Source organism: Mustela putorius, unplaced genomic scaffold, assembly GCF_011764305.1.
Source record: "Mustela putorius furo isolate JIRA1106 unplaced genomic scaffold, ASM1176430v1.1 tig00004033_pilon_pilon_pilon, whole genome shotgun sequence".
NCBI lineage: Eukaryota > Metazoa > Chordata > Mammalia > Carnivora > Mustelidae > Mustela > Mustela putorius.
The window spans coordinates 8,738,889-8,765,463 of NW_025422169.1; the positions used below are offsets into that span (position 1 = coordinate 8,738,889).

The window sequence follows — 26,575 nt, forward strand, 5'->3', positions numbered from 1 at the left end:
CCGACGTACGGTTGACTGAGCCTCAGAGACAGGCGGACGGGTATGGACAGACGTCACGTATTTTCCCTGATGGCCTTTCTCCACTGGGGGTTCGGGAGGAAGACCAGTCCACCCAGATTTCTAACTCTGGTTCTCCTTGGGCATACGCACCTGAAAATCACTGGGAAGAGACTGTGCAGGAAATCTCGGGATTCCAATCCAGCTGCTCTGTAAGAGGGAGAATTTAGAAACGGGCACTACTTGCACAGGTGTTCTGTGATGCACCCCAGTCCAGAAAACAACCTTTCAACGCAGCCCTGCTTCTGATACATCTCAGAGAGTTTTTGGTTAGATCAAGACATGTCGCGAAATAATGTTAAGTCATTTTACACATAAATATATCATTAAAATACAACAGATGGGTGAAAAGGTGTCAGAAAAAACCAAGCCCTACCTGGTTTGAATGCTGGGCCGGGAATTCTAGCAATGAACAGCTTTAAGTAAATTATCTTTTCTTTTTTTAAATGAAGTCATTTATAAAATATAAGACCATATGGTTCTGTGTATTTCATGGAGGCTGCTCAAGTAAGACAAATTCATGTAAGTATAAAAGGAAGCTTACCTTTAGGAAAGAAGTGACCGCATAACTCCACATTTTTCTCCAATTCATTGTACGGGCATCATCTCAATGTTTGTACCCAGACACTATCTCTCATTCTATCTAATGTAAGTTAGTTTATTCCCGGATTTCCTATTTGTTTTGCCTAGAATTTAGCCCTTGGTTCCATGTTACCTCCAGAACAGGTTTATTTACCTCATTTCCTTAGCTTGGTGAATATGAAGGGGGGGATGTGGTCTGAGCCAGTGGTTTGGGGCCAACAACTTGGGGTGTAGACTTGGGGAAGGCCCAGAAGACCAAAACAGTTACTTGCACACAACTCAGGTTATAGCATGAAATTACCTGCAAGAGTGCAAAGAGAAGGCAAGTGTATCAGAGAAAAGGAAAAGTGGTAGGGCACGAAGTGTACTTTGCATCAATGAGCACATGTTTCAAAGACTTAGCACCACCCAACAAAGGACCCACAACAGCCCTAGTTCTTTCCAGACTCCACCAGCATTTTCTACACTGAACCTAATGCTTGGCTTGATCAGCAGACTACTTTTTCCAGTTTCTGCTTTAAGAGGTATTATTTACATAGAAAAAACATGAATTATCTCACAAATTGATATGGAAAATACGTCTCTTTAAAAAATAAATTATGGGGCACCTGGGTGGCTCAGTGGGTTAAAGCCTCTGCCTTCGGCTAGGCTCAGGTTATGATCCCAGGGTCCTGGGATCCAGCTGGCACCCGGCATCCACATCGCATCTCGCTCTCTGCTCAGCCGGGAGCCTGCCTGCCCCCCACTCCCGCCTCTCTGCCTACTTGTGATCTCTGTCTGTCAAAGAAATAAATAAAATCTTAAAAAAAAAATTACATCCTTACCTTACACTGAGAAGAACCCAATGACCTAAATATTGTAAAAACTAAAAATCATTTTCCAATAGTTAGAAGAAATTGTGGGTGGGTAGTTGTAATAATGGAGGTGGAGAAGACCATCCTAAGAGCAAAAGCAATGGTTTTTATCACAAAAGGTAAGAGTGATAACTTTGGCTGTATAAAAATATATGAATCCTGTAAGTCAAAACCAGATACAGACCAAATTTAAAATATGCCCTTTGGTGTTACAACTTTGACCCTTTATAAAGAGGGGTCTTCTAACACCCTCCCTCCTGCTTTGTTCACATGTGAGGATCAACTCGGGTGTCTTGGGACTGGTGGAGAGGGATACTTCACAGTTACAATGCTGGGGACTCCCTTGAGTCCCGACCTCGGTGTGTTTCTGGTTTGCTAGTATGTAGCAATGTGTTCACGCAGGTGCCACGGAAATGCGTTGCTTTTATTCTGCCCTTGCTATTATGTTTCATGTTACCTTCTTGTTTTTGCATTAAAGATTGACTTGAGAACGTAGTCTTAAGCATGTAATGCAGAATAAGTATGAAAAAGCTTCAGGAATGCAGATGAACAGCATATTATAGAGAAATAGGTAAATAGAAAGTGTTACATTGTATCACCTTAAGTAAAATAAACAAGTGAAGTAAACAGGTCCATTCCAGTGTTTTTCATGAATGGTGGCTCCAGAACTGATAGCGTTTCTTCTGATTTAAAGTAATAGCAACTGCATTTTCAACTTACAGGATTTTTTATAAAGACTTTATTTATTTATTTATTTATTTGACAGAGAGATAGAGAGCACAAGTAAACAGAGCGGCAGGCAGAGAGAGAGTGAGAAGCAGGCTGTCCGCTGAGCAGGGAGCCAGATGCGGGGCTCCATCCCAAGACCCTGTGATCATGACCGGAGCCAAAGGCAGTTGCCGCACTGACTGAGACACTCAGGCGCCCCCAACAAGAATGTTTTTTTCAACAGCAAAATACCTTTGTAAGTGGGAAGACTGTATAAGTAAAATTAAAAAGCAAACTGGGAGAATGTGTGTATATAAATACATCTGTAAGAAATGGGGGCCGAGGAAACAGTCCTTAGATGCATAAAGCAGGGTGCCAGGTGTCGCCGTCAGTTGAGCCACTGACTCTGGATTTCTGCTCAGGTCATGGTCTGGGGCCCATGCACTGGTGCAGAGCCTGCTTGAGATTCCCTTTCCCTGTCCCTCTGCTCCTCCTGCTCATGTTTTCTCTCTCTCAAATAAATAATAAAATAAATCTTTAAAAAATAAGAACCCACTTCACATCATTAAAATATACACCAACATTACCCCACTCAGAAAAGGGACAAAAGTCATTAGTAATTTAAAAAAGAGGAAACATTAACAATTAGCGAACATCGACCAATATCCAAGTTAACAATAAAATGACAGCACAACAGGGCCCCCTGCGTGGCTCAGTGGGTTAAAGCCGCTGCCTTCGGCTCAGGTCATGATCCCAAGGTCCTGGGATCGAGTTCCGCATCGGGCTCATCGGGCTCTCTGCTCAGCGGGGAGCCTGCTTCCTCCTCTCTCTCTGCCTGCCTCTCTGCCAACTTGTGCTCTCTGTCAAATAAATAAATAAGATCTTCAGAAAAATAGCGACAACACAACAGGACACTGTTTTTCTTCAAATGACAGAATTCTTCATGACGCTATTATTGAGGGTGAGAGAAATGGTCACTCGCCCAGCACTGAGCTGACATGGTATGAACTCTTGCAACAGAAAGAACCCGAAACACAGTCCTGTCTTTGACTCCGGGTCTCCACATGTAGAACCCTATCGTAAAGATTCTCTTTGAGGGACAGGCAACAATGTATGAACACATTGTTCGTGCTCGTCCCTACTTAAAACCAACAGTTTTTCTGCTGTATCTTGAGTAAAATCAAACGCTGTTCTTAGGCATACACGCACGGCCTGGGACCTTCTGGCACTCACTTAGTCCTAAATTTAAATTCATTATGTGTTTCACTCCTGTCTCCCTGACCTTTGTCCCAGCTCAGAATGGTGCGAAGTTTGTTCCCTCATTGTAGAACATCTTTCTCCCGCCTTCCTGGGTATCTCCCCTCAAGTATTTATCTCCCGAGGGATCTATCTGTTCAAATGCCGCTCTTTCCAAAATGACCTTCCTGAGCTCTGAACCGCCTCGTTGTTTATCCGCATAACACAACATGATTTTTAATGATACATTTACCTCAGTTACATACAGTGTTTAGAGGGTTAGTGTTTTGGGCTGGTGAAAAGATTTGTTTTCTACAGAATACAGGGGCACTCAGTAAATATGGTTAAATGGAAGAAATTCCACAGATAAAACGGGTGATCTCCCTGCCCTTGATAGAGCTGCCTCAAGATATTACTGTTTTGGACTTTTTTTTTCTTAAATAAGATTTTATGGGGCACCTGGGTGGCTCAGTGGGTTAAGCCTCTGCCTTCAGCTCGGGTCATGGTCTCAGGGTCCTGGGATCGAGCCCCCCATCGGGCTCTCTGCTCGGCGGGGAGCCTGTCCCCCCCCTTCCCTCTGTGCCTGCTTGTGATCTCTGCCTGTCAAATAAATAAATAAAAATTTAAAAAATCAATAAGATTTTATTTATTTGACAGAGAGAGAGAGATGACAAGTAGGCAGAGAGGCAGGCAGAGAGGAGGAAGCAGGCTCCCCATGGAGCAGAGACCCCGATGCAGGGTGCCCCTACTCTTTTGCTTTTAAATAACATGCTATGGCTCTGTCAATCAAGTATTGTAGTCCTTCTTAACACATTAATTAAAACTACATGTTAATTAGATCATGTTGTACATAGGCTAATAGCTCAAGGATTGTGAAATAAAGAATCTGGTACATGCAAGTTTCCCAAACTTTGAGAGGAGCTGTGCAGTGTTCTCTGTATCCATGGATGTGTGTGCGTGTGTGCGTGCATGTGTGTGTGTGCGCGTGTGTGTATGTAAAACAGAAAAGGTAAAAAAAAAAAAACCCCAAACCAGAAAAGATATGTATACCTGGGCCAATAGTCTTAAAGCACATTAAAGTGTTTTCTTCTTTGCATTTCCGAGCACAAGGTCCCTTTTAGCCCTAGGCTCACTACCCTGAAGGGAATCAGGATTGTCTATGCAAGAATGTATATACAGAAGAAAAGTTCATACTAAGCTGCTGACACCCAAATAGGACATTTTAATCTGCTGCAAGACAATAGGGTTGCAAGCGCGACTTCGTAGAGAAAGACTACGATTCTCCAACAGGTTGTTTTTCCTTTACTTTTAGTGTATTTAGAAACAGGTTGGAGGACACGGTGGCTCAGTCCGTTAGGCTTCTGCTTTCAGCTGGTGTCATGATCCCAGGGTTCTAGGATCAAGTCCTGTATGGAGTTCCTTGCTCAGCGGGGAGCCTGCTTCTCCCTCTCTCTGCTCAGCCTGCCACTTCCCTGCTTGTGCTCTCTCTCTCTCTCTGACAGGTAAATAAAATCTTAAAAAAAAAAAAAAATGAATGAATGAATGAAAGAAAGAGAGAAAGAGGTCTGACGTAGCGGACCTCCGAATCTCACCACCCAAGGAGAGGTCTGGGGGAGGAACGGGAAGGGGTGCGGGGGCGGGGGGAGGCAGGAAGCTGGTAGTGGGCATGCACCTGCCCAGGATTGGACAGTTTTTCCAAATAATTGGAACTCAGGAATATTTGGTGAATTCATGAATGGGGTTCATCACAATGTTTTTGCAGTATCAGTACAGTCAAATGGAAAGATTTTTAAAATCTAGCATTAGAAACTGTTCACTGAAAAATAAAAAAATAGGGGCGCCTGGGTGGCTCAGTGGGTTAAGCCTCTGCCTTTGGCTCAAGTCATGATCTCAGGGATCTCTGGGATCGAGTCCCGCATCGGGCTCTCTGCTCAGCAGGGAGCCTGTTTCCTCCTCTCTCTGCCTGGCTCTCTGCCTATTTGTGATCTCTGTCAAATGAATAAATACAATCTTTGAAAGAAAAAAGAAATAAAACCACATATAGATATGATTTCTATTTTGTTAAACATTAGAAAGAAACACCACGGAAGAAAATATCAATGTATATTTCTTTGGGTTACAGGTATCTTATTTTTTAAAAAAATATTTGCTTGTAGTCAGGGGGAAAAAGCTGTTAATACTAGTCTAAGAGACTGGCCGTTCCCCATTTATGGAATGACTCTGTGTAGGTATCTCTCAATTAAAAGAATATCTACTTTTTAGGAAACAAACTACAAAATTAAATTGTGTAGAACCTTATTTTCTGTTGATTTCCTTAATGTATAGAGAGATTTGAGGCTGAAATCTAGACATAGCTCAAATCCCAAAATTTATATGAAAAGCCAAAAAATACAACTGTTGGGCAACTGAAGCTGATGAAACAAAGTGTTAAACGGATCTGTCCGGGGTCGCTTATGCTGAGAAAATGCTTAGAAATGTGTTACTTACCAATGAGACTGAACTACTCTAACTGACCAGAAGTGTGTTGAAGCCATTCCTGCTTCACACTTAGTACCTTGTCACAATTGCCAGGCAAGGAGATCTTATCCAGACATTCTTTGTAGATAATAGATAAGAGCAGAGGAGGAATGTCCTTCAGAGATAGACAGCTGCTGTGTGATCTCTGAGAAACCCCAGGGTCTGCAGCAGCCACTTCAAAATTCACCAGACCGGAAAGGGGAATCGAGAAGAGAAGACCTGTCCGTGTTGACGCCACTAAACACAGAGGTTTTGCGGTGTAAGATGTCAGCACGGCAATGAGTTACCAACAATAAAGCGTGGCCTGGGAGCGAGACTGCAGGCTCTCCCTGTAACGGCAACCCTTGTCACTCGCTCGCCTTCAGGGACGCTTCCCGCTGTGGGAGAGAAAGGGACGGCAGTCCCGCTTGCGTCCGTGGGACTGTGCAGGCCAGGCGAGCCACGTCTCTTCAGGGAACCCTGGCCCCTCCACCAAGACGAGAAGAACCGTTACATTTTATAATAAAAGAGAGAAACTGAAGTGAGTGTCCTTGTTCTGGTCACTACATATGCCAGAGGGACCAGGTCTCTCAGGGGCCAGTAAAATGTTCTCGAAGACTGTAGCTTCATTTTACAAACTTCATATGATTTTATTCTGTACCTTTCTGGCTCCTAATCAGATTTGGCCAGTCTTTCATATTAGATATTGATGTTTTAGATTGGAATATAGTTTCTCCCTATCTTCCCTACAAGAAAATTAGCATTCTGATATTAAATTGCTATCTAATGAGTTTAGCTAGTGTTGCTTAGTATCCAAGTGCCTAATAGCCTGTGGATGATTAAAAATCATGTTTTCCAAAGTGGAAAGCTAAGACTGAACCTTGTAATAGCGATTACTATTCACTGAAGTTGCTGTCCTTTGTGGCTCAGACCGAAGCAAGCACTGTGCATATTTTAATTTTAAAAACATTCCAGATCAAGAGATCTGCTTCCCTGGAAAGCCAGATCCCCACCGCCAGTGCGGCTTCTCGGGGCAGCCCTCCTCGGATCCGCTCCTCCGGGGTCCGGGCTTCAGCCCCTGGTCTAGGCCCTTCTTCAGGGTCCTTGCTGGGTCTCCTGAAACTCTCCTCCTGCTTCCTCTGTGAACAGACAGGACCAGCTTGAAGTAGGACCTCCCACACACTGGATAATTTGCTTCGGGGCATTTAAAGGAAAGCAGGACCCCACGTCTTTTCAGTGAAGCTTGTCAGGCAAGATGACAAGGTTGTTTGTGCAGGCATGTGTCTTTTTCCCTCCCAATTTCTCTCCCAATTCCCTCCGAGCCTTTTCACATTCCCACCAGCCAGGAGATGGGCTGAGCAAGGGCCTCTCTTACTAGTACCAGTCAGGCGCCCGGAGTGCCGATGTCAGGTTGCTTGGATTAGAATCCTGACTGCCGCATTCTCTAGCAGCCGACCTTGAACAAGGAACTCGTGTCTCACGTCCGTCATCTGTAAAAGAGGACTGGTACCATTGCCCGATTTCACTGAGTCACAGAGAGAACACAAATGTGTTATCCCCATAACGACGCCGACCAGAAAAACTGCTCCACAGTTCATAGCTACTGTCACTACTACCACCTGTAAAATGGGATAGTAATACCCACTCTACTAGGTAAACACTGGTGATAAATGGGTTAAAGATTGCGGAATAGGCTTCCCTGTCAGCATGACCTCCACATGGGCACACAGGAGAAGCCGAGAGCCCGGAGGACAGAGGGAGGCCGTGAGTCCCGGATGCGTCTCCCCGTTCCTCACCTACAGCTGCCGCAGCCCAGCCGTGGGCAGATCCCGGGGATTAACCCTGTTCCGGACGTGCCACTTGCCACAACCGCAGCAGAAGAATTTTCCTTCTCAGCCCGCACTGGTCCCAGCAACCACACTCCCGAACAGGCCTCTGAGTCCTTGCGTAATTTTGGCAAAAGGCAACATCTCCAGGCATCAGTGTTTCCTTGGCAAGTGAGGAAGCTTTACTAACTTGACTTGAAACTTCCCGTGAGAGCTACAGTTCTGCAGAGAACTGCCCGGAGGTGCGGTCCCCAGCCTGTTCCTGGAAGGCCGCGGCCCCCGCCTGCTCCCACCCGCGCGGTCGAGGACCCTTCCCGGCTACTCCCGCAGCAGGTGCTTTTTCTGGTTCATGCGCCCTTCTCTTCACCCCGGCCTCGTGTCTCTCCCCACCTTCTGGCGGCCCCTCCGCCTGGGTCTGCGTGATTTCAGCCCGGCACAGGCCGCAGCAGGTAGGGCTGCAGGTAGGGCCTCCGCCTCTTCTTCACGCCCGTTTGATAGACCAGGGAAAGCCCCGTGTTCCCCCCCCCCGCCCCCCCGGGGACACGCTGCAACACCTTGTCACCTTAGGGGGGGGACGAGAGTTAGTCCCCTGCTGCGCCAGCCTGCTGGAAAGGGTTTCAGGGCACGGGCTGGCATCAAGGCAGGAAACCCTGCCCTTGCCCACGCTGGCTGAGGGTCGGGGTCTCACGGATGGTGGGCCAGGACAGCTAACCCCACGCGCCTGTGAGCAGGAGGCCTCCCCCCGGGCTGCACGCCACAGAAATGGTCTTCTCCGCGGGCTCGGGTTTGTGGGGACAGCTCGGCGGGTCCACCCTCGGGCGTGGGGGTGCCCAGGACGTGAGCTCTCCGCTTCTCTGCCTGCAGCGGCCCCGCGGCGGTCGTGGGGTGGTGGTGGGCCTCCCCTCTTCCCGCACGAAGTCGTGTCCCAGGACTCATCTCCGGCGTCCCCGCGCGTTCCCCGGGAGGCGTTTCTCTCTCCGGAGGAGCCCGGTTCTCCGTGGAGGAGGGTCCCTTCGTCTTCGCGCAACTGGACGTAAAACTGAAAGCGGGGTTATGTGGACGCGGGGTTCAGTTCGGTGACGCCCGCGGACCGGCGAGCAGCGCGGGGAGCCCTTGGGGAACGGGCACCTGAGAGGCCACAGCTCGCCACGCGCGGGAACTTGGGTCGTGCACGTGCTGACGGCTCAGCGGCCCTCCGCGTCCTCCTCGGCGGCGGCGGGGAGCCCACGGCCCACGGAAGCCGGAGCCGCGGCCCCGGGACAGCCCGGACGACGCGCCAGCGCCCCAGGGCTCGCGGGGTCCCGCGCAGCCGTCCACCCCCGGAGCGGGGACAGGGCGACGGGGAGCCAGAGGGGCAGGTCGCGGCGTCCGCGGCTGCCCAAGGGGGCCCGGTCCCAGCGCAGCGGCCCGGCTCCTTCCCGCGCTCGCGGCTTCCCACGCGGGGACCTGCGTCCCCCGACGGCCGCCGCGCGAGCCCGGCCGCTTCTCCGGGCTGTGCTCTGGCCCCGGGGGCCGCCGCTCGGGGCAGCGCGGCTTCTCCTCGACGGCATTTCCGGCTCCGGGAGAGTCGGGCAGAGCAGACCGGCAGGGACACGACACCCGGCGCGCGTGTGCTCGCGACTTCTGGCGCCTGCATCTTCAGTTAAAGGACACTTGCTGAGAGAGAGTGACCAGTCGACAGACGCGGGACACGAGGGGACAGGGACAGAATTTCTTACGGGGGTGCCGCGTACTCATGCGAAGGCCGAGGCGTGTACCTCCACCGAGGGAAACGTGTCCCTGAAATCAGCGCTCGCTGTTGGTTGTAAGAAGTGTTGATTCTATTTAGTATCTAACCAGGAGTTTCTGTGCATCCTCTGTGTGGACAGACTATTACGTCAGCAAGACACACACACACACTAATGACTAGGCTACAAAAGGATTTATTCCTAGATAGGGTTTATGTAACCATTAAAGAAATTATTGCTGAAGGGTTTTTTAATGTTAAACAAAAAACTAGGTATACATTAGAGAAAATGATCACAGCATATAAAAATAAACATACATATTATTAAAAAAGACCAGATAAGTCACTAAATATGTTAATTTCTGAAAAATAAAATAATGTACGATTTACTTTTCCTTTTTATATTTTTACTTTCTGGATCCTTTATTCAATTAAAAATTGCTCTGAAAATATAATATTTGATGTTAGAATATTTGCTGTATTGCTGTCAATGGTATTTAGCGATAATGAGACTACGCTCAAAAATCGCATATAAGGCACTTAACAGAACATTTCTTTTCAACGAGAATTTCTATGGATACATTTATTCTGTCAAATAAGAACAGCTCTACTGTTCATAGTAATATTAAATTGAACCCATTTCTCTCAGCCAAAGACACTGAATATTAACACTTTCATATTGTTTAACCGGATAGCATTATCTTCAGATTCCCTGATTGGGACTTTTGAGAAACAGAAGTCAAAGTGAAGCCAGACATAAACGTGCCCTTTAGGGAAATGGTAACCCAACACAAGGGGTTGCGGCCAATTAGAAGAGAGTGCTCATATATCTCATGAACGTCAGAAAGTCTCTATGTGATGGTGAGGAATTGTAGTCACCAAGTTCAGGTCTTCTATAAATATGATCTTGGTTGTTTGTGGCACCATAAGGACCTTTATTCACCAAATTAAAACACCCTGAGCTCTGTGCAGTGGGGAATGAGCTGCCCTTCACTGCATGCGCTCCTCTTGTCCCAAACAGCTCCGGACTTCATGACTCGCGTCGTCCTCGGGAGGAGACTGGGGTCTAGAAAGACAAAATGTCTTGCCTGGACTCAGAGGTGACAAGTAACCCGAGACAAACTTTAGTTCCGATCATCTACTGATAGGTTCTGAAGTGTGGACTGTTCAGGTATCATTTCTAATGTATCCGTCAGTACTTACCTGTAATGCCACACATGCGCACAGACACACCCCTCTCTGCCTTGCATTTAAATTTCTATTCTCTCCATCTGAACAAAAGATTAAAATTTTCAAATAAAAGATGCACCTTCATTAAGTGAGGGCTTTTTGACATGCAAGAAACTTTACAAGAAACAAGGAAAAAGAAACCCAAAATGACTCAAGCGAGTCAATCAAAGTGAAAAAAAAAATTGTCGCCTTTGACCATCTACTCTATAGGACCATAAAATAGACAATTCAGCCCATCTTGGTTATTTCATTTATTCTTTCCTTTAAGAAGACTAGGGTGCTCGGACTCCATTCTGGCAAGAACAGGTTGATGATGATGGACAAGGGGAAGGAATCCCAGATTGAGGCAGGTGTGAGAGTCACGACTATTATGTTCTTTTAATAATAATCCTTTTATGAAAGCATTAAAAATTTAGTCTGGATGACAAGTTTTTAAATTCTAATTTTAACTGAAATATTTTTATTATTGCTACTTTCATAAAATCACTTTCTTTATGTGCAATTCTGTGGGATATCCCATTTTTATGCTCGCGAATTTGCTTCAGAATCTACATGGTTTGCCAATTTCTTTTCCATTGTTACCTGTAATGTAAAGAATTGTTAAAATTTGAAATAAGACCAAGAAAGAATGCTAACTTTTAAATGAAGGGAGAGTCAGAAATAACTTAGTGTATCTGCATCACACATAAACAAACTAAGGAAATTCATTAAAATCATGTTTTCTTCATCTCCCTTTTTTCCCTAAGGATTTTGTTTACCTGAGAGAGCGAGCGAGCACGAGCAGGGTGAGGGACAGAATCCCAGGACCCCAGGATCAGGACCTGGGCCGAGGCAGACGCTCAACCCACTGAGCCACGCAGACGCTCCTCCTTCATCCCTATTAAACTACATTTACTGAATGTACTCTTAAAGGTCGACGTAAGAATAGCGCTCTTCATCCCAGAGAAAAATAGGAAGAGTGCTGTCACCTGATATTTGAATTCTACAGAATATTTTGAGACTAGAGATTTGTTTTTCCTTCCTCTCCCCCCTCTTTCCTTTATCCCGTGTACCTCTGCTCCTTCCTGTCTGGGCAGTGAGGGAGGAAACTGGTTGTGCGGTGTCCGGATGAGAAGGAAGGAAGGGTTCTGGTGGCAGGGCAAGCCCTCCTTTGCGAACAGTTGCTGAGGTCAAATAACAGGTGTGCAGCCGCGGCACCGGCTCCTTATTGTTGACCTGCACCGGACATTCTCACCGCGGAGGCCGGACTGGTGTGGGCAGTTCCTACTGGTTAGGGTCCTTACTTCACAAATAACCGTTTGACGTGTTTGAGAATAATCTATTGTCGACAGGGATACAAGATTCTGGAGTGATGTTTGGTAAAGGGGACTCGGGACTCTTCCTGATTCATTTCGAGTCAAGACTTTGCTATTTTGCAGATAAAAACATAAAAAAAAATAGCGATCCATTTATTTTGCCATTACTTCTAATAGACATTTTGTTTTATTCATATGTCTGTTCTCCATTATTTGAACAATGGAAAATAATATCCCGTTCTGTCCACTAAAGCGTGATTAAGATGGCAGTTATGTAAATAACACGGATACTGAGTATATACTTGTATATACGTAGCGTCCATAACCCATCATCTATAAACATATAAATGTAGATATATAAATAATATATTTACAGAGTGATATATATTATTTCTTCACAGGGACAATATATATGACATTTAGATATGAAAATCTTTGTATTTTTTGCCGTCATAAGACTGGTTTCCTAAAGTGGAGGCCTGAGTTCAGATCGCTCTTCTTTCCTATGATACGCATTCAGTGCTAAGATGTTTTCTTCAAGCACTGCTTTTACAGCAAATACAGATTCTGATAAGTTGTGTTTTCATTCTCATTTAGTTCAAAACATTTAAAAATATTTCCTGAGATTTGTTCTTTGCCGCATGTGTCATTTAGAAGTGTGTCGTTTGGCCCAGAGCCTGGTGTATTGGGGTGAAAGCTATGTATGAGCTAGAGAAGAAGGTGTTTTCTGCGGCTGTGGGATGACAGACCGCTGAGCCTCAAACCTTCACGGGCACTGACCCCCTGTACAATGGGAAAATCTGCTTTTGACCCCCCATAAGGTTCACCACCAACAGCCCCTGTTGACCAGAAGCCTCACCGATTACATACACGGTCAGTAACACGTCGTTCGTGGATTCTAACTACTGAACACTGTGTTCTTGCCGGACATTTAGCTAGAGAAGAGAAAAAGGTAAGAAAATCCCAGAGAAAAACCGCACGTGACGGCCGGGTCCTTCCGGAAACACCTGCGTGGCAGCGGCCCGCACGGAGCGCACCTGGGCCGCTCCAGGGTCTCCTGCGCGAGGCGGAGGCCGGCGGGATCCCGCCCGTGGGCACCGCGCCGGGGCTCGGCTGCGCCCGCTGGAGTGGCCTGAAGTGGGGGCTCGCAGGCTGCGTCCCTCCCGCCGGCCCGTGGGTGTCCGCCCCGCGCCGCGATGCCCTCCCCTTAGCTGGGACACGGCGAGGACCGCTGGCTTCCCGGAGAACCGACTCCTTCGTGGCTGCGCGATGCCCCCCTCGCCCCGACGACGGTTCTCGCTCGCTGCGCGTTCGCGCGGCCGCTCCTGCTTCCTCGGCGCCCCCTGCGCGGTCCCCTGGGTCTTTCCATCGCCTTACCCCCGAGTCTTCTGCATCTTTATATTGTACAGTGGGTTTCTAAAGACGACGGATCCGTCGGTCTTGCTTTTTAATCCTCTCTGACGTTCTCGGTCTTTGTTTTTTGTTTTGTTTTGTTTTTTTTTTTTAAATATGGAACGCTTCACGAATTTGCGTGTCATCCTTGCGCAGGGGCCATGCTAATCTTCTCTGTATCGTTCCAATTTTAGTATATGTGCTGCCGAAGCGAGCACCGTTCTCGGTCTTTGAATTGGTGTGTTTAGACCATTGACTCTTAAAGTGATCATTTTTTAAAGATTTGTATCTATTTGACACACAGAGAGAGATCACAAGTCGGCAGAGAGGCAGGCAGAGAGAGAGGAGGAAGCAGGCTCCCCGCTGAGCAGAGAGCCCGATGCGGGGCTCGATCCCAGGACCCTGGGATCATGACCTGAGCCGAAGGCAGAGGCTGTAACCCACTGAGCCACCCAGGTGTCCAAAATGGTTGGATGAATCTCTTCCATATTCTTTACCGCTTTCTGTGTGTGGCCCGTGTTCTCTGTTCCTATTTTTCTCTTCTCTTCTTTTTCTACTTAAAAAAAAAAAAAGAAGTTTTGGGCGCCTGGGCGGCTCAGTGGGTTAAACCTCTGCCTTCGGCTCAGGTCATGGTCTCAGGGTCCTGGGATCGAGCCCCGCATCGGGCTCTCTGCTCAGCAGGCGGCCTGCTTCCTCCTCTCTCTCTGTCTACTTGTGCTCTGTCTGTCGAATGAATAAATAAAATGTTAAAAAAATGTTTTAACTGCACATTTTATATGATCTTATTTTCTTTCCTTTATTAGCATATCAAGTGTACTTTTTTTTTTTTTTTAGCTTTTTGTAGTGGTTGCTCTACAGTTTACAATATGCATTTATAACGAACCCCATTCTACTTTTATTTTATTTTTTTTTTTAAGATTTTATTTATTTATTTGCCAGAGACAGAGGGAGAGAGCGAGCACAGGCAGACAAAGAGGCAGGCAGAGGCAGAGGGAGAAGCAGGCTCCCTGCCGAGCAAGGAGCCCGATGTGGGACTCGATCCCAGGACCCTGGGATCATGACCTGAGCCGAAGGCAGCTGCTTAACCAACTGAGCCACCCAGGCGTCCCCCCATTCTACTTTTAAATAACACTAGACAGGTAGTGTGAGTACCTTATAATAACAAAATAATCCTAATTTCTCTCTCCCACCCCTTTGCTGCCATTCATTTCACTTACATGTAAGCACACATAAACATATGTATATAGACTACCTTAAGCACACATAAGCAAATACCTTCTTACTATTAATATTTTGAATAAACTGTTATCTATTAGATTAAGAATAAGAAAAATAAAAGGTATTATCTTATCTTCTCTTACTCTTTCCCTCATCTGATCCTGTTCCTTTCTTTATGTAAAGCTGAATTTCTAACATTTGATTTATTAGTATTATTATATTTTATATTAAATATGTTATAAAGTAATATATAAAATATATTGTGTATTATATATTAACATTTATTGTTATTTTATCATCACACATTATATATTATTAATATATTATGTATTATAATGGATTATCTAATATTATAATTATATATTAGTGTATTGTTTTCTGTCTCTCTAAAAAACTTCTTTTAACATTTCTTGCAAGGCAGATCTCTGGCAACAAAAATGCTCAGTTTTTGTCTGTGTGAGAAAGTCTTTATTTCTTCTTCACCTTTTTTTTTTTTTTTAAGATTTATTTATTTGACAGAGAGAGATCACAAGTAGGCAGAGGCAGGCAGAGAGAGAGGGAAGCAGGCTCCCCGCTGAGCAGAGAGCCCGATGCGGGACTCGATCCCAGGACCCTGAGATCATGACCTGAGCTGAAGGCAGTGGCTTAATCCACTGAGCCACCCAGGCGCCCCTCTTCTTCACCTTTGAAGGATAATTTCACAGGGCAGAGAATTCTAGATGGGTAGGTTTTTCTCTCATACTTTAAATATTTCACCCCTCTCTTCTTGCTCACACGCCTTTTGAGACGTCTGATGTGATTTCTGCTTTCCCTCCCTCGCAGGAAAGGTGTTCCCCCACCCCTGCCCCATCTCTTGCTTTTCTCGTGGTTTTTCTTTATCTTTGATTTTCCATAGTTGGAAAATGATGTGCTTAGACATAGTTGCATAGTTGTGTTTTTTTTCTTCTTTTTTCTTTTCTTTTCTTTCCTTTTTCTTGGGGGGGGGGGCATTTATCCTGCTTGATGTTCTTTGAGCTTCCTGCACTCGTGGTTTGGGGGTCTGTCATTAATTAGGGGAAATTCTTTGTGCTTGTTTTCAATATTTGTTTTGTTCCTTTCTCTTTTTCCGCTCTGGCATCCCCATGATACACATATTATACTCTTCTAGCTGTCTCCTATCCTTGGCGTCTGGATTTTCAGATTGGAAGGTTTCTATCAACGGGTCCTCGAGCTCAGAGGCCCTTTGCTCACCAATGTCCAGTCTGTTAATAAGCCGACCCAAGGCAGTCTTCATTTCTGTTACAGTCTTTGGCGTCCAGTTTTTCTTTTTGGTTCTTTCTTAGGCCTCTGTCTCTCTGCTTACTTTCCCTGTCTATTCTTGAGTGCTGTCTTTTTGATCCGTTAACATAGTTGTTTTAAATTTCCAGACTGATAATTCCAACATTTCTGCCATAGCTAATTTTGATACTTTTTGTCTCTTCACATTGTGTTTTGCCTTTTAGTGTGGCTTTTCATTTTTTCCTGGTGGCCAGACCTGATGTACAGGGTAAAAGGAGCTGTTAGTCATGTGCTGAGGTGGGGGAGGGAAGTGTCACGCCGAAGGCCACATCTGGGTCTTGGCTGGGCCTGGACCTCCAGACTGTGAACCTTACAAGTGCTGCTTTTTAGTATTTTTTCCTCTACTCTTTTCGTGGGAACAGGATGGCTAGCATGGGCTGTCAGTGGGTATTTGCCCGGTGTCCTCTCCCCTACAGATCCTAGGAGAGTCGCCAATTTTTCTCTCCAGTTAGCATTTACTTATTGTTAGGATGGAGTGGTGAGTGCCAGACTCCGTTCATGGGGAACCAGAAACCACGTTCATAAGCATATTCAAAATTGTTAGTGGCAAAACTGGACTTTATTCTTTAAAATCCTGACTGTTAGCATGCACAGAGAGCATGAGGACCCATCACAGACACAGGGAGAATGCTAGTTTGAGCTCAGACAGACTTTGAGAAAACAGTATCTGGGTTTGATTTGACTCTCTCACCTGGAGGACTGTAATTCCAAGCACAGCTCGGGACCCGCCATGGAAGGCTACTGTCGCATCACACCATGCTCTGAGCCTGGGACAAGCTATGCAGCCCATGTATGGTACCAGTGTATGGGTGACTCATGCATGTAACTTGTGCATGTTCCTGACATACTAGGTACCTGATAAACAGCTGCTCTTGGAATTATTGGGAAATAATAAATGCTTATCAAAGACTTATTCATTTAAAAGGTGCTAAATAGACAAAATGGTATTTCCTTATTAATCCCTGTAGATTTCATTTTCTCACTGAAATGACTAAGCTCTTTAGCTAGAAGCACCTTTACAGAACCCAGGAAGAAGCGGGAGACAGGGGATTTCTTTGTGTTGAATTCCTTGTCACTGTATAATTAATGCAAAGCAAATCTCCTAGAGCTAAATTAAAGGTTAAACATCGGCATACCAAGCACAGCAAAATTAAATCCTTATTTTGCTTAAATTAACTTAAAAACACAACAGAAGTGATTTTCCCCCCACCCTTGTTTTTCTGCTGTGGAAGGTAAGCCCTCCGCAGGATTTTGAGTGGTTTGGTTTGTCGAACATGAGAGGACATGAGGAAAGGGTCTCTTCACTGAGACGAGACTCGCCTTGAGAAGTCTCATCCCTGGGGGCTCTGGCCTGCGTGTCAAAAGACCATGAAAGTGTTTCCTAAGGCACGGGAGCCCCATTTCTGCTAACTTCAACAAGACACCGTGGGAAGCTGGTTTCAATAGGCTAGCTGCTCTAACCCTAGTATTTGCCTTTCCTGATTTCTGGTTAAAATTCTTAAATCGGGCCCCTGGGTGGCTCAGTTGGTTAAGCGGCTGCCTTCGCTTAGGTCATGATCCCGGGGTCCCCCTCTCTGCGAGGATCCTGCTTCTCCCTCTCCCTCGGCCTGCTGCTCTCCCTGCTTGTGCTTGTTCTCTCTCAAATAAATAAGTAAAATCTTAAACAAAATAAAATAAAATTCTTGGTATAGCTGCTAACTTCTTCCTATGTCTCAATAAGACTAAAATATATGTAGATGAATGAGTAGTACCACAAGTACAGAGAAGTACTTACTTACTACTTTAAATGACTTTAAACTCACAATGGATTAATTCAAATTACATGATAGATTCTTGCAAACCTTAGGGTTTTATTTCTGGGTGTTAAGTTGCCTTAAAAAGGGAAATAAAGATTTTAGGGCATTTATCATTTGTAGAGGGTAGAAGGCGGACTCTGCTGTCTGCATAAAGCAGCTGGGAATGTCCTCACCATTTTTTCCACTGTTGTCTTGATAGGTGGTGGTGTATTGGGAGTGATGTTTGACGGAAGATTATTTTTTTTAGAGCCCCATTACTTTTGAAATCCTGTGTAGAGACTTTGTTCTGAATCTAATGTTATATTTGAGTAGAATTCAACATAACAGAAGACATTTCATGATATTGCATTTTATTACTGGAACCAATTAAGTTAATAAGGGAATTCCTCTCCAACTTTTGGAGTTCACTTTCATACGGAAATTTCCTTTTACTTCCGTACAGTGGCATTCCAAATCAGCAATGCATCGTCTTTCGTGGCTGGCATCATCGACACAGATAGGGGAAAAAATGTGTTTTGGACTTACTGACTTAAATTTATTATTTTACCAATGGCTCAAGCAGATTCTCAAATTAGCAAACCCATTTGTACTGATATGTTTTCTACTTGTGGGAGTTACTGTGAATGGTGTGTGTTCATGGCCTTTAGGCGAACCAATGGCAACACAGGACAGTTACTGAACACCCAAGGGAACATCTAGAGATCATTGTTCTTTGTTAATGGCTGGAGCCGGAGAAGTGATCTTGGGCAGGCACTCAATGAGCCTTTAGTTAATATAACTTTATGCTGAGCAGGTGTATTTCATGAATAAAAGTCCTTGTGCAATATACTTAATTTATAATTTTATAAAAATGAGACTGAAATTGAATAGGAAATTTGTTTTTATCTCATTCTCTGTGCTAGCTGCTCTCATTCACTGCAAGATCTGGGATGCCAGGGAGCTGGGGTTTGGGGCGGGGTGGCCCAGGGTGTGCGGGGGCTGCGTGGCTGTCCGAGATTTGCTGGGTCCGAGAAGATGTGCGTGTGTGTCTGTGCTAGGCCCAGGACACAATGGCGGCCAGAGTCTCCCGGGACGCCATTCCCAGGGAGGCTCACTCAGATTGCCCTGTTCACCTACCAAGTTTCCTCGATCTCAGTCTCAGGGAGTACACAAACTGCCTACTAAAACCTAGTAAGAAAACGAACGGAATTTCCTGTTGTGCCCTTCCTGGGAAAGGAGAGAGAGGAGAAAACTTTTTTTCTTTCAACTGTCTCTTGGCTATGCTTTCCTCACCGTCACTGAGATGACTCACACATACAGCCCCACGTTTAGGAGACTTCACGCCTTGTGGAGACCTCCTAATCGTGCGGTTCCGCCGTCAAGCCCGCTCCTTCTGCATTCACCCACTGAGGTCTGGGTTCTGTGGACTGACTGCCCCGCTCTCAGACCTCATCTCCCAGGACAGACCCAGGGGGATCCTGTGGGGAACAAGGCTGCGACTCCCAGCCAGCTGCAAGGAGCGCTTTACTCCTGCTTCTGACGATCCCGCCTTTGTCTGGATGTGAAGATAGCCCCTAAAATAAAACCCGTGTTCAGACATGAGGTTCACATCTGTTAATTTTAATAAGGCAATTTTTTGGTAATTTAAAAAAGATTAGAACCAACGTTTTATTTTTTCACCCTTTAAAGATTTTATTTATTTATGTGACAGAGAGAGACAGTGAGAGAGGGAACACAGGCCTGAGGAATGGGAGAGGGAGAAGCAGGCTCTCAGGCTCCTGGGATCATGACCTGAGCGGAAGGCAGGTGACGACTGAGCCTCCCGGGTGCCTCTGGACCAAAGGTTTAAATCTATGTAATAGTTTCAGGGCAAGTGTTTAAAAAGTACTTTAAAAACAATATAATCTGTGTCTTACAAAATCACAAAGGTCAACAAAGTATTTTAGTGCTCGCTTCTTTCCCTGGAAAATGCAGAATTTCAATCATTTTCATTGGAAAAAGAGCAGTAATTAATTTTAGCACTCATCTAAAAAATGGTATTATCAGACATCATTACAAAAATTTAAAGATTTTATTTTTTAAGTAATCTCTACACCCAATGTGGGGCTCAGACTCATAACCCTGAGATCAAGAGTCACATGCTGCACTGACTGAACCAGACAGGCGTTCCTCATTACAAAAATTTTGAAATCACTGCATGAAGATACATAATTCTGTGCAGATTAGAAAACAAAATCACGTTTTCCCCCATAGAATAATAATTCTAACAACTGAACTTAGATTCCATAACACGCCTGATGAAGTATCAAAATGAACATAAGGCTTCTTATTGGTACACTGTACTAATTACTACTGCACTGATTTCAGAAAAGCCAAGCATTTTCAACCCAGCTCGTACAAGGCGTAGTCTGCTGAATGCCGTGTCTATAAAGGAAGGCGCTAGCATTAAACTACACTAGTCACAAAATGGGTAAATATTCGTTGTTTCCTTTCAGGTAATATTTTCTAAATGTTTTTCAATGTAACAACATGAAATAGAAATAAATTCCCCTATTTGACCTGACTATCTTCTGATGATGAAGGTTCTTGTATTCCTTTCTCAGAAGAGATCAAATAAGAAGCTGGCTTTTTATAGCTACTCACGGTTGCCGATCCCCTGAGCACACCCTCGTCCTAACCAGAACTTTCCTTCTGTTCCCTTTGTAGGGTCTGGACATTGTACAAGCCTGTTATCAGAGTGTGTGGCTGAGACCCATACATGGTTTTGTCCGCAAGGATGCAGAACCAGAAACACTTTCTCTCCCAAACCGTGTTCTTGTCAAGTGATGTGTTTTACAAGGAAATCATGCATGGTGAAGTACTTGGGTAAAGTGAAATTTCAAGTCCTTCAATTGAAAGTCATCAGAGTGAAAGGAGTGTTTAGCAGATATACTTGGCCCTGGAAATGACTCTGTAGTGGATTCACCAAAGACATAGGAATAAAATCTCGGCGTGTACGGGTGTCACATTAGGAGATCTTGTCTGCTGAAGGCACTCTTTCCGAGTACTGTGAAGAATTCCCCCTTTTGATTCCGTGTGAGTCTTGGTTACAGGAGCCCTGACTGTAGCCATTAAACAAACCTCCTGGTACACTCCGCCTCTATTTTCATGCCCCGCTGGAGGGAATAATGGCCCGGCAGTCCCCGCAGCCCGCTGTGCCGTTGCTGGGAGAGTGGATTAGCTATGCCTGTTTTGGTTTCGAATGAATATACCCCCTGGCACGCCATGTGGCCCAAAATAGTTCCTTAGGTGACACATTCACAGAACTGGTGGCTGTCCCTGCTCCAGACCCTATATTCCTACGGGCTCGGCCCTCCTTATCCAAGATACAGAGACATGGGGACAGCACCCGTGGTTTTGCCTGCCGGCCGGTCCTACCCCATTTCCTCTTTCTAGCCGTGAAAGGGGAAGAGGGTGTAAGGCAAGCCTGAGAGACTTTGCCTCGTTCCCTTCCTGCTACATCTCTGGGAAAATCAGATCATCTCGTGTGTATAAAGGATCTACATCAGGAGGTTGAGAGCAGTGAGACCGGCAGGCCTCAGTTCTCTGCTGCATGTGTTACTCACGAGAAACGTATTTGCTTGAAGCCGGTTTGCCCAGCTGGTCACCTCCCTGATGGCTAGTGGACGTGAGTATATTGTCTGAGCAAATCGGGGGCCAGTGTGCATGCAGGGATGTGGGCAGGGGAAGGGGTGTGGTTTCTGCCCAGCCCCCGGAGCGGGGATCTCTAGCACCCAAGTCCTGAGAACGTGGGGAAGGCGTCCATCCCCGTCCCCCTCACGCCGCGGGAAGGAATGTCCGTCCAGTCTGGAGCACATCCAGCCCTTACGATGAGGACGGCTTTCTCTTCCCACTGACATTTGTAGATCTAGAGATCTACAAACAAGAACGGAATTTTTCAGTTAAATCTCTCTCAACACCACACACTTCTACCAAGTTAGAGCCAGGAGTAGTCAAAACTCTGAGGAAAAGTAATAGCTGGCATTGTTCGAGGTCCCATGGCAGCTGTTCTCACGAGGAAGTGCTCTAATCAGCTTCCCTGCGGCCGGACCCTGCTTTCCACAGAGGAGGTGTGCGCTGCTGTGTTTCCTTTCTTCAGTTTAAGGGGAGCACAAATTCAACTCAATATGCACTATGCGGATCATACCCAGACGACCAAGAAAATTAATATATACTTATGTGTAAGGCACGATGCCAATTTCCAGAGGGGACTAAAAGGATTAAATTTGGGGAAGCGCCTGGGCGGCTCAGTGGGTTAAAGCCTCTGCCTTCGGCTCAGGTCATGATCTCAGGGTCCCGGGATCGAGCCCCGACTCGGGCTCTCTGCTCGGCGGGGAGCCTGCTTCCCCTCTTCTCTCTGTCTACTTGTGATCTTTGTCTCTCAAATAAATAAATAAAATCTTTAAAAGGATCAAATTTTTAATTGTTTTTATTAAGGTGGAAAGGGTAGACGTCTGATTTCATCTTTATTACCCTGTTTCTTTTTCACTCAGAAAACAGTGTTTTTCTTTCGTTCTGGCTACATGCCCCCGCTTTTTTCATGACCTCTTTCCAGGTTTATGCAGTTGCTTTCTGTTGTCTTTTCTTTTCTTTCCTTTTGTTGTTGTTTTGTTCTCTTACTTCTTCAGCCCACCGGTGCTGTGGCGCCGTTTGCTCCGGAACGGAGGAGGAAGTGACGCAGGACAGAGTCGTTTTGTCAACGCTCTGCAGGCCCCCACCCGGATCTGCTCTTTCCTCGGGAACTCCTCTGCTCACAGGTGGAAATGCCCGTCCGCGCACACGGCCGTGAGCACACAGGGGGAGTTCCTGCGTAAGGACACACTTGTCGGAGTGCTCTTTTAACTGAAGGGCTGCTTCTGCTCTGAGGGCACCTACCTCTAGCTTGTCTGGCAGCAGCAGGAAGAGACATGGGAGTCTCTGGCCCAGGACAAATCTTTCTTCATAAAAATCATGGGTCTGTACCAGTTCCTCTGAAGTAAGTGGCTATTTCTTTCCGTTCTGGCTATATTTTAGTGCAAGTACATTGTCTCCTCCGGGTGCTAAAGTTTTCAGCTGAAACATGTTTCCTTTTTCTGTTCTAGTTTCCAGAACTGGGCTCATCTGAACCCAGGGGCAGCCGTGTGGAAGCAGCCCGCCTCGGTCACGCAGAGACCTGCAGGCGCTCACGAAGCTTGGTGAGGCTTTCTGCCAGAGGCCGCTAAGACGTTCAATTCCGCGCCTTCCAGTCTGTCTCTTATCATTAGGTTCCTTACACCTCCATCAGCTGTTACCTTAAAATTATTTAAAATAACCGAAAACTGTGCGTCTCGTCGGACTACAGCTGGAGTGCGACCGCGAGGCTGAGCACAGGACAAGCAACTCGTCTTTGAAAGTCAGTCTCCTGTCCCTTCTCAGGGGACCAAGCGAAAGGAGTTGAACATTTCCAAAAAGGCCCGGCCAGCGCACGTGGAGGAAACCGTCCCCGAGCCCGTGGTCCTCCCCACGTTCCTCTTCTCCGAGGCTCTCCTTAAGGGCCGCGGTGGCCGAGAGCTCGCTTTGCGGTGACGGAACGGCGTTGCGCGGGAACACAAAGGATGCGCGGCCGCTGCGCTGCGAAGTCGGGTTGTTCTGTCGTCGCCATGGACGTGCCGGCAGGGTCACCAAGGCAGCCTCTCCCCTGAGCGCCAGCCTCCGTGGAGACGCGGACGAGGAGCTGCGGGGCGGAGCCCCGGGGGCCTGCGGAGACCTGCGGAGCTGCGCGGGCCGGTCCCCCGGCGGCCCTTAGCGCTGCTCCCGGGCGTGGGCTGCGCTCCCCGAGCCGCGCGCCACGCCCGGGCCGCCCCCGACAGCAGCGCCCTGGGCAGGGCCGCCGGCCGCGCGGGGGAGGGCCGCGGGCGCACCGAGGGGTCCACCTGCCCGGAGTCCCGGCCGCGCCCCGCGGTCTGCAGAGCCTCCTCTCCTCAGAGAGGGTCTAGACGGACCGCCTGCCCCCGGAGCTGCCGCGTCTGACCGCGCGCTCCGCCTTCGGGGTGCGCTGTGTTGAGTTGTGTTGAGTTGTGTCGCGTCGAGTCGTGTCGAGTCGTGTCGAGTTGTGTTGGGGGTTTTTCCTTCCTGGTCTCCCGGGCGCCGGTGAGTTCCGCCGACCCTTGATTTGCCTCTTTATTTTTTAGTTGAGAAAAGCCTGAGGATTAAAGAACTGAGAATTTTACCTCCAAGGCTCCCATGTCCCCGTGTTAAGCTGCGCGGGATTCTCTGTGTCCCGGTTCAGGAAACTGGCGGCCGCGGGCCGGTGTCCCAGAACTGTGCCTGCCCGCGCCGGCGCCGCAGATCCGAGTCTCCTGCGGGCGCGCACGCCCCTAAGAAGGGACAGCGCAGGCTTAATACAGAAGAGAAAATAACTAATTTACTTTGTATTATTTATTCACTTATTCATTTATATAGCGTTCCTTGGTTATTTTTGAAAACCAAGTAATAGTAAAGGGGAAATAAATTAATATTTTTATGTAAAATCCAATTTTTGCCCGTTCTTGTATTCACAGTTATTAAATGTGCTTCCCATTTTAACATGTGTAAGACTTATTCTAAAACTTTATAGGGAAATATCTGAAGTTTTCTGAAATATTTTAAGGAAGTTTTGTCAAAATAGAGCATCTGAAAAAGATCTATTTCCTCATTTAACGACAAAATATTTATTTCAAGATTCTGACCACGGTGGGTGAATGCTAAGTTACTCATGGGTGGTTTAATCTGTGTCCTTTGGCACTTTGACTAGTACCGTGGTGGATTATGTACGCAGTGCGGTAATGAAGGAGAGGAGATGTAAAATGTATGCTTGTCGATTCGCAGAAATGACTATAATCATGCATGTGTTAGGTCTATTAATGCCAATTCACTACTACACAAGTCAAAGAATTCTTTTCTTTCTTTCTTTCTCTTTCTTTTTTAAAAATTTTTATTATATTTATATATATATTTTTTAATTTTTAATTTTTATAAACATATATTTTTATCCCCAGGGGTACAGGTCTGTGAATCACCAGGTTTACACACTTCACAGCACTCACCAAAGCACATACCCTCCCCAATGTCCATAATACCACCCCCTTCTCCCAAAGCCCCTCCCCCCGGCAACCCTCAGTTTGTTTTGTGAGATTAAGAGTCACTTATGGTTTGTCTCCCTCCCAATCCCATCTTGTTTCATTGATTCTTCTCCTACCCACGTAAGCCCCCATGTTGCATCACCACTTCCTCATATCAGGGAGATCATATGATAGTTGTCTTTCGCTGCTTGACTTATTTCGCTAAGCATGATACGCTCTAGATCCATCCATGTTGTCGCAAATGGCAAAATTTCATTTCTTTTGATGGCTGCATAGTATTCCATTGTGTACATATACCACATCTTCTTGATCCATTCATCTGTTGATGGACATCTAGGTTCTTTCCATAGTTTGGCTATTGTGGACATTGCTGCTATAAACATTCGGGTGCACGTGCCCCTTTGAATCACTACGTTTGTATCTTTAGGGTAAATAACCAATAGTGCAATTGCTGGGTCATAGGGCAGTTCTATTTTCAACATTTTGAGGAACCTCCATGCTGTTTTCCAGAGTGGCTGCACCAGCTTGCGTTCCCACCAACAGTGTAGGAGGGTTCCCCTTTCTCCGCATCCTCGCCAGCATCTGTCATTTCCTGACTTGTTGATTTTAGCCATTCTGACTGGTGTGAGGTGATATCTCATTGTGGTTTTGATTTGTATTTCCCTGATGCCGAGTGATATGGAGCACTTTTTCATGTGTCTGTTGGCCATCTGGATGTCTTCTTTGCAGAAATGTCTGTTCATGTCCTCTGCCCATTTCTTGATTGGATTATTTGTTCTTTGGGTGTTGAGTTTGCTAAGTTCTTTATAGATTCTGGACACTAGCCCTTTATCTGATATGTCGTTTGCAAATATCTTCTCCCATTCTGTCAGCTGTCTTTTGATTTTGTTAACTGTTTCCTTTGCTGTGCAAAAGCTTTTGATCTTGATGAAATCCCACTAGTTCATTTTTGCCCTTGCTTCCCTTGCCTTTGGTGATGTTCCTAGGAAGATGTTGCTGCGGCAGAGGTCGAAGAGGTTGCTGCCCGTGTTCTCCTCAAGGATTTTGATGGATTCCTTTTTCACATTGAGGTCCTTCATCCATTTTGAGTCTATTTTTGTGTGTGGTGTAAGGAAATGGTCCAATTTCATTTTTCTGCATGTGGCTGTCCAATTTTCCCAGCACCATTTATTGAAGAGGCTGTCTTTTTTCCATTGGACATTCTTTCCTGCTTTGTCGAAGATTAGTTGACCATAGAGTTGATTATTTATTTGACAGAGAGAGATCACAAGCAGGCAGAGAGGCAGGCAGAGAGAGAGGAGGAAGCAGGCTCCCCGCTGAGCAGAGAGCCCGATGTGGGGCTCGATCCCAGGACCCTGGGATCATGACCTGAGCCGAAGGCAGAGGCCTTCACCCACTGAGCCCCCAGGGGCCCTGAGGAATTCTTTTCTTTTAGACTCAGGTTCAGCTGGGCCCCGTGTGGGTGGCGGAACTTCGGTGCCACAGGAAGAAATACCTTGTAAGCATCTTGTCAATAAGCAAGTAGATTCCAAGTGGGGGCTCGGTTTTTGTCGACTTATTTTTGGTCATAAGAATGAAATTATATTATCCTAATGAAAATGAGATGAATCCAAGAAAGATGAATTTTGAAAATGAAAGGGATAAAAAAAATTCATTTCTGTAAATACAGCCTGAAGCTTCGAGCTCATTTGAGTGTTAGGAATCACAAGGATGTATTCACAAAGTCTGACTACCAGAGGCAGATC

The 26,575-nt window shown here is 46.1% G+C and overlaps 1 long non-coding RNA gene and 1 other non-coding gene across 2 annotated transcripts; one reads left to right on the forward strand and one right to left on the reverse strand.

Moving 5' to 3' along the window:
- Positions 1 to 13,513: 13,513 nt before the first annotated feature.
- Positions 13,514 to 13,620, reverse strand: LOC123389795. Its single transcript, XR_006604451.1, has one exon. It is a non-coding gene; the product is annotated as a U6 spliceosomal RNA (small nuclear RNA).
- Positions 13,621 to 21,107: 7,487 nt separating this feature from the next.
- On the forward strand, positions 21,108 to 24,365 carry LOC101672345. The gene is made up of 3 exons (XR_199837.3): positions 21,108 to 21,379; positions 22,380 to 22,726; positions 22,833 to 24,365. It is a non-coding gene; the product is annotated as an uncharacterized LOC101672345 (long non-coding RNA).
- Positions 24,366 to 26,575: the final 2,210 nt, after the last annotated feature.